This window comes from Camellia sinensis, chromosome 4 (genome assembly GCF_055761805.1).
Source record: "Camellia sinensis isolate YWXY chromosome 4, ASM5576180v1, whole genome shotgun sequence".
Taxonomy (NCBI): Eukaryota; Viridiplantae; Streptophyta; class Magnoliopsida; order Ericales; family Theaceae; genus Camellia; species Camellia sinensis.
The window spans coordinates 160,285,507-160,297,238 of NC_138964.1; the positions used below are offsets into that span (position 1 = coordinate 160,285,507).

General features: G+C 36.5%; 1 pseudogene; it reads left to right on the plus strand.

Annotated features, from left to right (window-relative positions):
* The first annotated feature begins 416 nt into the window (after positions 1-416).
* Positions 417-9,234, plus strand: LOC114295395 (pentatricopeptide repeat-containing protein At1g26460, mitochondrial-like; annotated as a pseudogene).
* The last annotated feature ends 2,498 nt before the right edge of the window (positions 9,235-11,732 follow it).

An 11,732-nucleotide genomic window follows, 5' to 3' on the forward strand; every position in this document is an offset into this window, starting at 1 on the left:
AAATTTAATATTTTAAAATTTTTGGTGAAAAAATTAATTTTGGAGCAAAACTTAAAGATATTGACGGAATGAAAAAAAGAACCCACTAATTATCCCCCTTTTTTTGTTTTTGGGTGCTTCTGTTTTCCTTTCATTTCTCTCTTGCAAAACATTGCCTTCACCCCCCCTTCTCCTCCTTCAGCTTGTTATCCTCCTTCAGCGCCGTCATTGACATCACCCATTCTCCTCCTTCAGTGTCGCCACTGACATCACCGCGTTCTCCTCTAAGCAATCGTTAGCGCTGCCAGCGTCGCTTATTCGATTATTTATCTATTTTTTCTCTTTTCAGGTATGAGTCCTCTTTTTCACACTCAATTTCTCTGTTTTTCTATCTTTGCTTTCCCTAATTGGCCGATATTTAATTACCTCCTCCATAGATGCCAGCATCTGAATTCAATACTGCAAGTGCAACTGCGATTTGCAATCTTGAATCTGGAATGGGTTGGGTGTGGAAGAATGACGAAGCCGAGGAGGATAATTCAAACCCTAGATCTGACGATCGATGCTCCACCACAAAGATCGTCAAATGGCACTGCATAACCGAAGAAGTCGAGCCTGGCAAATTCATCAGAAAGTGTGAGAAAACCGAGCAGATTCTCAAGGACTGTGTTGGAAGGTATCTATCTCTTTCTGGAAACCCAATTTTTGTTTTTACAACTGTTTGATTGCTGAGAAAGTATGAGAAAATGATTGCCAGACTTTTGAATTTTGATGCTAGGGATTTCGTTAATTTCCAATTCAAGTATGCAGAAATCTTTCATTCAATCTCGAATGTTATGGAAAAAAAAGGTGTTTCTCCACCTAATTTGCCTTTGTTTAGTTTTGTAGCTACATGTGTTATATACACACACTTATAATAGCAAAACCAAATAAATGGAACCGTGTAAGAAATAAATGTGAATTTGTGTGTTGAGAGTATATATTGGAAGCATTTGTGATTTTATAGCGATCCCGGGTTTACCCTTGTTGTACAGTGATCCGGGCATGTGTCCGTGGATGTTGGTAGTTGTTTATTATCTGGTTTGCATCCTTTTTACTTTGTATATTGAGTTATAGGATGTGTTGGGCAGGTTTGTTACAGGTTAGTTGTGTTTGGGAGCCTAGTGTTGCTGCCTAGAATTTTGGACCTTCGCTCGAGCGAGGAGTTGGTCGCTTGAGCGAGAGTGAGGTTCGTGTCTGGTGGGTCGAGCCAGGGTGGCTTCGCTCGAGCGAGTGTTGCGTCTGGTTCTGGACCTGAGAGTTGCCATTCTTGGCTCGAGCGAGCTTCCTTCGCTCGAGCGGTCTGGGCTTTTCTTCGCTCGATCGAGAACATCTTGGCTCGAGCGAAAGTTTTCTGTGTCTGGTCGCTCGAGCGACGAAGGCTTCGCTCGAGCGAGCGTGTTTTATATCAGCGGACAGTAGCGTTTTTGAACATCACTTTTTCACCTTTTTCTTCTTTCAAACCCTTGATCCGAGACCCTCTCACTCTAAACTTACACTCTCTCTAAGATTTGATCTCCCTAGGGTGTGAATCTAGCCTAGGGCCTTTGTTAAAAAGATAGAGGGCGTTGAGAGCTTCGATTTAATCTGAAAAAGTTTGGATTTGGAGCAAGTTGATCTTCGAGTCTTCATCTCCTTTTTGGCTAAAACTTCAAGGTAGGGATACCCTACTCCTCTCTATGGGTTTTGTCTTTAAATTTTGGTATTTTGAGATGTTGGGGTTGGTTTGGTAATTTTGTGAAAGTTTGGGGCTTTTGTGTAATTTTACAAAAGTTGGGGTTTTATTCATAATAAACCTAGAAGCATGTGTGGAATAGAGAAATGGACTTATTGTTGAATCATTGATGAAAATGGGACCTAAGGGTTGGAAATGGTAATTATGGAAAATGGCCTAATTACATTGTTTAATTAATTTGGGATAATTAATTGGGAGAAGTGAGGAAATGAAATGTTGATTGAATATCCATTTGTGCATTTATTTTCTGTTTAGAAATAACTGCTTTGGGCTATCGGTGGAGGATAGTCGTGATTGTTGTAGACAATGCATGATGATTAGGCAAACGAAAACTAATCAATGGAATGTGTCATGGAATTTGACGGTTGATAGAATACATTAACTGTATGTATTGGGTGATTGTATATAGAACCAATGTGTTTGTATACGTTATGTGTAGAGGAGGAGATGGGGGATGTACCTCTAAACCGGATAGTGTTGGGAGAAGATAGGGGATGAACTCCGTATATACAGCTCATATGCTTGTCTAGAGAAGTGAAGATAGAGCTTATATGCTTATCTTGTGAAATGTGGATATAGCTCATATGCTTATCTGAATGTGGGATATTGTTGTTATACATATCTGTTGAGAATGTGGATATAGCCTATATGCTTATCTGTAAATGTGGGATATAGTTTTTATACTTATCTGTTGAAATGATGATAGAGCTGACATGCTTATCTGTTGAAAAAGGGAAAATGTAAAGTAACGTGGACTCTTAAGTCGTGTGACATAAAATGTGATTTATGTGAATGTATCAGTGTTAGCCATCTATCAATTGCTAATATTTTAGTCAATGTCCATGGTTGGTTTAGTGTATTTCTACTGGGCAGTGGCTCACCCTATACGGGAATATCATTTTCAGGTACAGGCAGCATGCCACCTCCAAGGACATAGCTTGGAAGGCTAGGGGCGGACATACTTTTGTCGCTTTACTTTTTGATGTATTACATGTAACTTCAAGCCAAGGGCTTAATGTGTAAACGAGTTAGTACTCTTTTGTTGTAACCAAGTGTTAACTTGGAAAGCTGTAAGCCCGTAGGGCATTTTGTTTTGATGTTAACATGTAATACTTATGTAATGAGACTCTAATGAATAAAAGAATGTGGTTAGTTTATATGTCAATGCATGTCTTATTGATGGGTTTAATGTTATTATTTTGAGGACGTTACAGATTTGCTTTCAAAATATTCTATGGACAAGGAAACTATAGATGCTTAAAGTGGCTCGATATTTGCATAAAGAAAATGTTGTTAGATTAAAGTTATTTGTGATTTACTTTCAAAATATTCTATCTAGGTTTTGGAAACCATATTAAATGATTATATCCGGTCTTGCCAACAATCTTTACAATATCAGCAAACTAGTAAAAATACAAACAAATTTAGGACAAAATTGGTTAAGATAATTGGTTTTTGTGAAATGAAACATTTTATAGACTTAAACAAGCTTAGGAACAGATAAGATTCTCCCAGTGAATTGATTAGAATTTTTTGTGCGAAAAAATACATTAAGCCCCTCACCACACCACCTGACAAAATTGACTAGGAATCGCCTCTGGGATTTGTTGATGTCACCATCGGCTAAGCCTTTGCAAAGGAGTTTCCAAAGCTATTATATGTATGCATTGCATTTGAGCTTGTGGATTCAACAAGATTAGATGTTTCTTTGTTTGTTTACTGTGATTATTTAGATCTATAATTGTTAAGAAAATTGTAGGATTATAAATTTAGCTAATAAATTAACTTTTTAACTAACTCTTAAAAAAAACTCTTATATTTCAAATAACTGCTGAGAAATCAAAATATAAATAAATGAGCAATTACAAAGTGATGAGGAAACAATGTGGAAATGTGCTGTATAGTCATGTGCATAACACCCAAAAAAAAAAAAATGTACTGATAAAATTTTAAAAAGACAAGCCACCACAATTCGCCTTTTTCAACCATTTTGAATGAGAGATATCATGAAGACTAGTAACTCCTCTTAATAATAAATAAATAATAAACTAATCTTTTAGTTATTTTACAATAAAGTTAACAACAGTTTTCTCCTGTGGTGGTTGCAATAGTAACCATTTGAACACTGATGGTTTTGACCTTGCAAAAATCTTTCTAGTTGTTAGTTTTTTTTATTTGTTTATTTATTTGTCAAGGATGATTTATACAGCTCTTTCTCTAAAAAACAAATGATATTACATATTTATATGTTGTAATTTGCAAAAAGCTAGTTGAGAGAGTTCAGTTAATCAATCTAGATTCATTCAATTAATTGCCAAATTCTGATGATACAATATTCCTATCAAAAATAAAACAAAATCTTCAATCTTTTAATGATTTGTAGTCAAATTAATAGAGATATAACAGAAAACTGCCACATTTGGATTCTTTTCTGATTCACTTAGCTTTTGAAAGTAGTTAATCCATATATAAATATGCTATACCCAAAAGCCACCATTTACTTTATGGTTGAGGTTGCCCAATAGGTGACGAAATTTATTTTCGTCAATAAATACTTCCTTTTAGGTGAGAAAAAATTAAGTTTCGTCACCAAAAAGTTTCCCGCTAATTTTTTAGGCGGCGCCAAAATTTTGGGACTTTTGGTAAGAAAAAAATTTGTCACTAATTATAAAATTATTTGTGAGGAATATATTTTCATCACCAATAGTTTTTAATATTTTTGAGATCTTTTGGTGAGGAAATAATGTTGTCACCAATTTTGGTGGGAAAAATTTAATGTATTGAGCGGAAATGAAAAAAAAATAGGGTATTAATTTTTTTACCCCTTTTCTGCTTATCATCTCTCTCTCTCTCTCTCTCTCTCTCTCTCTCAAAATAGGATATTAATTTTTTTTTGGCCCCTTTTCTGATTATCAACTAACTCTCTCTGTCTCTATCTCTCTCTCTGTCTGAAAACACACGCACGTCACCTTTCTACCATCGTTTTTTTCCCTCGCTACTCCATCTTCAACGCCTACGCTACCGTTGGCCCTTCTTGTATACACAGGACTCCACTCTCTACATCAAACTCGGGTTCTTTTTTCTCTATTTTTTTCCTTGTATTGCATTAATTTAATTGAGTTGTTTCAAATTTTTTATGGGTTTTCAATTTTCACAATTTTTTTAGCTTATAATCTGGCTTTGTTGTTGATTTGGTAAATAAATTAGTGAAAGAAACAAATTTTGTCACTAAATAAGAGTAGTCCATTATGAATTATAAATTTTGTCACGTATAATAAAAAAAATAAAAATAATAGATGACGAAATTTATTTTCGTCAATAAATACTTCCTTTTAGGTGAGAAAAAAATTAAGTTTCATCACCGAAACTTTTCCTGCTAATTTTTTTGGATGACGCCAAAATTTTGACACTTTTGGTGAGAAAAAAATTTGTTACCAATTATAAACTAATTTATGAGGAATATATTTTTGTCAGCAATAATTTTAAATATATATGTTTTTTAGAAACTTGATTTGAAATATTTTAATACCATTTGGTGAGAAATATATTTTTATCACTAATAAATTTTAATATTTTAAGATCTTTCAGTGAGAATATTATTTTGTCACTAATTTTGGAGGGAAAATTTCGCCATATTGTGGGTAATGAAAAAAATAGACTACAACTTTCCCCCCTTTTTATTTTTGTGTTTATGAGTTTTTCTCTTATCTTTGTCTCTCTCCCTCTCAAAACAAAACATGAGTTAGCCCTTTGTCCTCCTCCTTCAGCGTGTTCTTCTCCAGCACCGCTGCCAACGTCGCCTGTTCTTCTCCTTCTGTGGCGCCACTGACGTCATATCTCCGAGCCCGTCCGCCCGTCTTCTTTAGTGTCCTGTGTTCTCTTCCATCAGCGCCTCTTATTATTCGATTTCTCTGTTTTGTATATTCAGGTATGGGTCCTCTCTCTCTCTCTCTCTCTCTCACACTCAATTTCTCTACTTTTCTATCTCTGTTTTCCTTAATTTTCAGAATTAATGTTTTCCCTAATTTTCGAAACTAATGAGACACGCAATGTCCCAAATGTGATTTGTTGGGACTGTATTTTGCATTTAAAGGTTGTGATTTCTTTGGATTGAATGGTGGAGACATGGTTCATTTGATTGTTAATGTTTATCCGTGGTAGGCATGTAGATAATTACTTATTTGCTTGGTTGTTTTCACAACATTGATTGACTTCCGCTGCCTTCACAGTTTTCCCTTCTTAAACAGGTTTCTGAATAACATATTGATGAAATAATGACTCGAGGAAAGGGGGTTAACCCTCAAGGAAGTTAACTAATTATCTGTGGTAGATAGAAGGGAAAAAAAGGATTGTCAATAGATTTCTAGCAAAGGTTTATTAGCTGACGCGGCTTGATTATGCTACTCCAACTCCATAAATTTGTTATCTATTTAATTATGTTTACTAATATCAAGTAATTCTGCAAACTGTTTTGTTTCCCTATTTTTTCCATCCTGAGAAATTTCCTTGTTATGTTGGAAAATTTTGATTGGTTTCAGAAAATCACTGATATTGTTATGTAATACTATCGTTGAAATACAATATGTAGTACGTTGATATATTAGTGTGATGAAAAATTGCTTCCATCACTAACTCCCTAATAGGCTCTCTGCCCTACGCTTTTGGGGGGCGAGGGGCAGAGAGCTAATGGGGAGTTCTCGTATTGTTTGGAGTATTACAGCAATGTTATAGCCACGAAAGTAGGTAACTATCATGTATGTTGTGAACTTAGATATAAGTTTTGGGCACACGATTTGTCTACTTGTTAAATTTGCCTTTCCTCATCCTTAAATTTTAGAAGTTGTGATTGTAGTTGAGCTATCAATGCATCCAATTTTTCTTTGAACACCTATGCGCTATGTTACATATTTCCTCTTAGGAGAGTGAGTATGGAAGAGGCAGTTTGTTCCCCATTTGGCATTTTCTTGATTTGTATAAACCTCCGATGCCAGTCTATATTAGTACTGAAGGTTTTCTCCTACTCTTATGCTGGGAACCAATATCCTTTTCCGTTCATGCATTTACTATCTGATGGATGGATGTTTACTTTGTTGTCATCAGGATGCTGCAGACTGATAAAGAATCTCTACCTGATGATGAGTCATATGACTTGGCCATTGGCATGCTGTTATTGACAGACCAGATTGATGCTACCCTAAAATATATAGATTTGACTTTAAAATCTAGGTATATCCTATCAGTGAACGTGTTTACCGAATGTGTGCGAAATTGTGTTAACAAGGGGAGGTTGGATACATTGGTGTCAATTATTGAGAGGTGCAAGGTATATACATCTTCTTGTAGTTAATTGTTAAATTTTCTATCATAGTTGGTGCCTTTTCTAAATATGTGACATTCTGGGGCATTATCAGAAAATGGATCAGAACAAAGCCCTCTGTCCACCCAGGAACCTGTGCAACTATATTACAGATGTTGCAATGGAAGAGGATAGTAGCGAGTTAGCTTATTATGCCCTGGAATTCATGGCCAAATCGATTGCATGAGGTGAGAATGCAAAGCTACCGGTTCTGCACTCTGCAGTAGGAACTACTAGCAGGACGAACAATGCTAAACTCCTTGATGGATCATGGGTAATCCTTAAGCGTGCGTTGCGCCAAAAGAAGGTTCCAAACCCAGAATCTTACCTTGCTATGATATATGCCCATGCTTCCTTGGGGAATCTACAGAAGGCCTTTAGTACTCTGCATGAGTTTGAGACTACTTACAGAAATTCTACTAAGGAAGCTGAAGAGGATCTGCTCTCTCCATTTACCTCTTTGTGTCCACTGGTTATGGCATGCTCCAAGGATGGCTTTGTGACTTTAGATTCAGTACGTCTTTTATTCCTCACACACCATATAACTTTAGTGTATACTGGCTCATCTTTTGACTTTCTATATTGTTGCAATGTCCTATTTTGTTGAGTCAGCATTTCTCGTATTACCTCTTGAATTTGTTTCAAAGTGATGGTAAAAGTAAATTGATTGGTGTTCATTTTATTTGTTCTTTTGTTGTTCATTTGATTAGTCTAAAGAGACTTTGAAATACACAAAGCCTCTCTCTGCCCTTTCCTGCTTCTTTTTATTTTTCTTTTGCATGTGGAAAACAAGAATCAAACAATATTTACTAGTTTTGTGAAGAATGGATACCACACATGTTGATAAGAAATAGTTGAAAAATTGCCTACCGTATACATGAGCGTTGGTATGTATATATCATATATCATTTTAATTTTAATTTCTTTTCTTTTCTTTTTGTGTGCGCACATTTTGTATTGTGTTATTCACAAGATGAGATGACTGGTTCAGACCTTGGGAATGATAGTGTTTCTGTTGCTTTCTTGTGGTGTTGCTTGGTTATGCAACTTTACTATTATTTTAATTTTTTTTAGCTTGTCATTGATTTGTTCTGTTGAAATGTTACTCAAGTCTACTATCAATTGGAGAATTTGAGCCAAGCTTATCCTCCTTACAAATCTGTTGCTGCACTAAATTGTATAATTTTAGGTTGTGCAAATACATGGGATGTTGATCGGCCTACCAGACTTTTGAAGCAATTGATGGCGGATTTGGGTTGATCCCCAACATCCATTCATACAATGCTCTGAAGTGTGCATTTGTAAAGCTCAACATGGTGGACACCTATTCCCCCCTGCCCACACACATGCACACACGCACTCACACAACAAACAATGGAAGAAAACCTCCTTCCAAACATGCCTTATAAACTAGGTGTTTGATATGATGACCTTTTTTAGCACTAGTGATGGTCTTTTTTCTGTGGCAGACATCTGAAGCTTCAAATGTGTTTGACCACTTAATAAGTAAGGGCGTGAAACCAAACTCGACGACATACTCTCTGTTTGTTAACACTCATCTCATTAAGCGAGACCAAAAAGCAGCTCTCTCTGTTATCAATGAGATGGTAACTGTGTTCTTCCTGTGTTTTTAGAGAGCTGGCTTTAGTTTCTACATAGTCAACTGGTTCATGCAACCAAACTAATATATTGTATGACAACCTCATGGGCAGGTAAATTCAGGATTTGAACCATCAAGGGAAATGCTAAAAAAGGTCAGAAGGTGATGTATACGAGAGATGGACTACGAGAGTGATGACCAGGTCGAGTCCCTGGCTAGAAAGTACAAAATCCGAATGGGTATGGAGAATTGCCGGGACTTGCTGTTTAATCTCCAGTACAGCACTGCTTACGCATGATAGGTAACTTCTGATACACAAAAGGAAAAACATGCGTCATTTAAAATGGTTTCAAATTCAAGCTTTATTTTGGTCTGTTTGGAAACCATAGCGAAGGAATTTTATTATCAACCATCATTTACTTTCATTTACGCTCCATTTGTTTAGCTTGATTTTGGTGTCTGTGTGGAAACATAGCAAAGGAATTTGATTATCAATCATCATTTAATTACATTTACACCCCAAGAAATGGGAGGAATAAAAAAGAAAAGATTAGTCTCTTTAATAACTGATTTGGGGATTGGAACTACTACTGTACTTCTGTTAGATTAAGCAGCAAACAGGAGCATAGCACACTGATGTGGGAGCTTTAATATGTATTCTTTATATCATTGATTAAAATAATTGACAGTATGAGTACATACATGCTCATCTACCCCTCCAGAAATTGGACTTGATTTGTGAAATAAAAAATGACTTCCATTTTTTTTTTTTTTATACGAAGACTCATTTTATGCAATTCTTGCCTCTTTGGTACTGCATACTTGCGATAATACAATGCCCAATTTTTCTTACCCCTTTCGTCATGGCTTACCATTATCATGAATAACCCACATTGACTTGATTTATCTTGTTTACCCTTACTCACACACCCCACCCATAATCTACTTCCATGTTTACCCTCACTCACTCACACACCCCACCCACCCACGATATTTCATCTCCCCCTCCATTCTTTGTTTAAACCGGTGAAGGAATACACTTTCTTTTCTCATCAGCTCCTAAATCTCTGTCATGTACATCTGAACCATCATTTTTTGCCAATCCCATGACACCAGGAATAGATGAAAATTCGTCATTGGAATTTCTAATTTGTAGCAGTCTACCTACAGTCATAAGAAACGGATCGCGTAAAACACTGAGACTATTAATATGATATTCGCCTGGAAAAGGCTAGATTCCAGGTTTTTCTTCATATTTAGGACCAATTTTTGTTTTGTACTCCAATCTTGACTTTCCCCCAATAGTCAAATAATCATTAGCAGCTTCAACTTTTCCGTGCTCAGGATTCTTCACTCCTCCAAAGTTAACTGCCCCATCCTGATAAAGGTCGGGCACTAGTATCACCCTCACTTTTCACCACAAGAGTCTCAATATTCAAAACATCATAATCTCCAGATGACTGATTAGAATCGTCAAACCTCCCATGTGATAGACCCAGGAAGTAAGAACGTGCCGCTGATGCACTGCGCTCAATAATTCTTCTTTTCGCTGCGACACCAATGACAGATCTATCTCGCCCATTAGCTTTCCTATTGAATTTATATCTTATAGGCCCTGGTATAAATCTAGACCAAAATTTATCTGCCGAACCAGGAATTTTTACACCAAATGCTTTCTCTAAATCTGCATGCTTCAAATCATACTCAATACCTGTATCCATGCAGTGATCATCTCGCCAGTGCAGTCGCTCAACCATAGAGAAGAATGATTCAGAGCTTGCTAATCCTGATGGACGACTAGCATGGTCCTTCGGCACATCAATCTCAAATGTATGAGATCCTTTCTCAGAAAGAATGTAACCCATGTCTGCAGCTTCCTTAGCTGCGTCATCTCTCTCTTTATCAAACTGAGCAGCTGCTTCCTCTCTAGCAATCCTCCTAATTTTCGTACGATGATCAATTCCTTCTTCACTTGACAAGTGCCTCTGTAGACTACCGTCAGTAGAAGGTATTCCTAACCAGGTATAATTCTTCTTTTGCACAACCAACAAAACTTGGATTAGACAAAACTGCATCAATCACAATCTTCTCCCTCCTCAGACTTGCAAATGGAAGAACTTGTAGTTTTATAGTAGGGACCTCACAGCAAGAGAACTCTTCATTATGAGGCCCAATTGAACAAGACTCCAAGGTAATGCTCAAAGGTGAAATTCGCCGAACCTTACCAAAATCAAGCTCGCGCTGAATATACTCGCCCAAAACCGAACAAACAGAAGGTAAAAGCTTCGCTTCACAAAAGTCTTAGCTCTTGCCTTCCCATACCAAACCAATAAGCACACCCAAGATATCACGGCAAAAAAAATAGAGTACCTGATTAAAAGTAACCCTTCTTCCCACAACGGAACCAAAGACCTAACCAGAGCTTTGTCCGCAGAAAAGGGCTTTGTTACATGTTTCACAATCAACCCGCCTCTCAACCCTAGGTTCTTCCATTGCAGCTCCACATTTCTTCCACAAAAATGAGAAAACCTAATCCCCTGAAAAACCCAATGATTTTGCTTCGCACATTTACACTTGCTGAAAGCCCTTTTGGGTAGTTTTACTTTGTCTAGATTTTCAGAATATTAACCAGTGCCAAAAGAATCAACACCTACACAATAATCAAAATGAAACATCTCCAATTACCAATTATTTCAAAAAATAAAAATAAAAAATCAAACCCAGCTACCAGATATTAGACATAACACTCTGTTTGAATGGGATGGTTTGGTCAGAAATCATGAGAAATTGTGAGGACCCAAAAAAAAAAAAAAAAAAAACTCTCTTATTTTGGTTATTTCATTTCTCACCAAAAGTAATTGCCCCCCCAAAATTCAAACAGAAAAAATGTCACCCATAACCCTTTCCCACTTTCCCACATGTTTTGCTTGCTTACCCATCCAAACATATAGTAAAAAACACAATCACTTGCAATCATTTCTTTTCTTTTTATCACCCACAATCCAAACAGATTACGAGTTGTT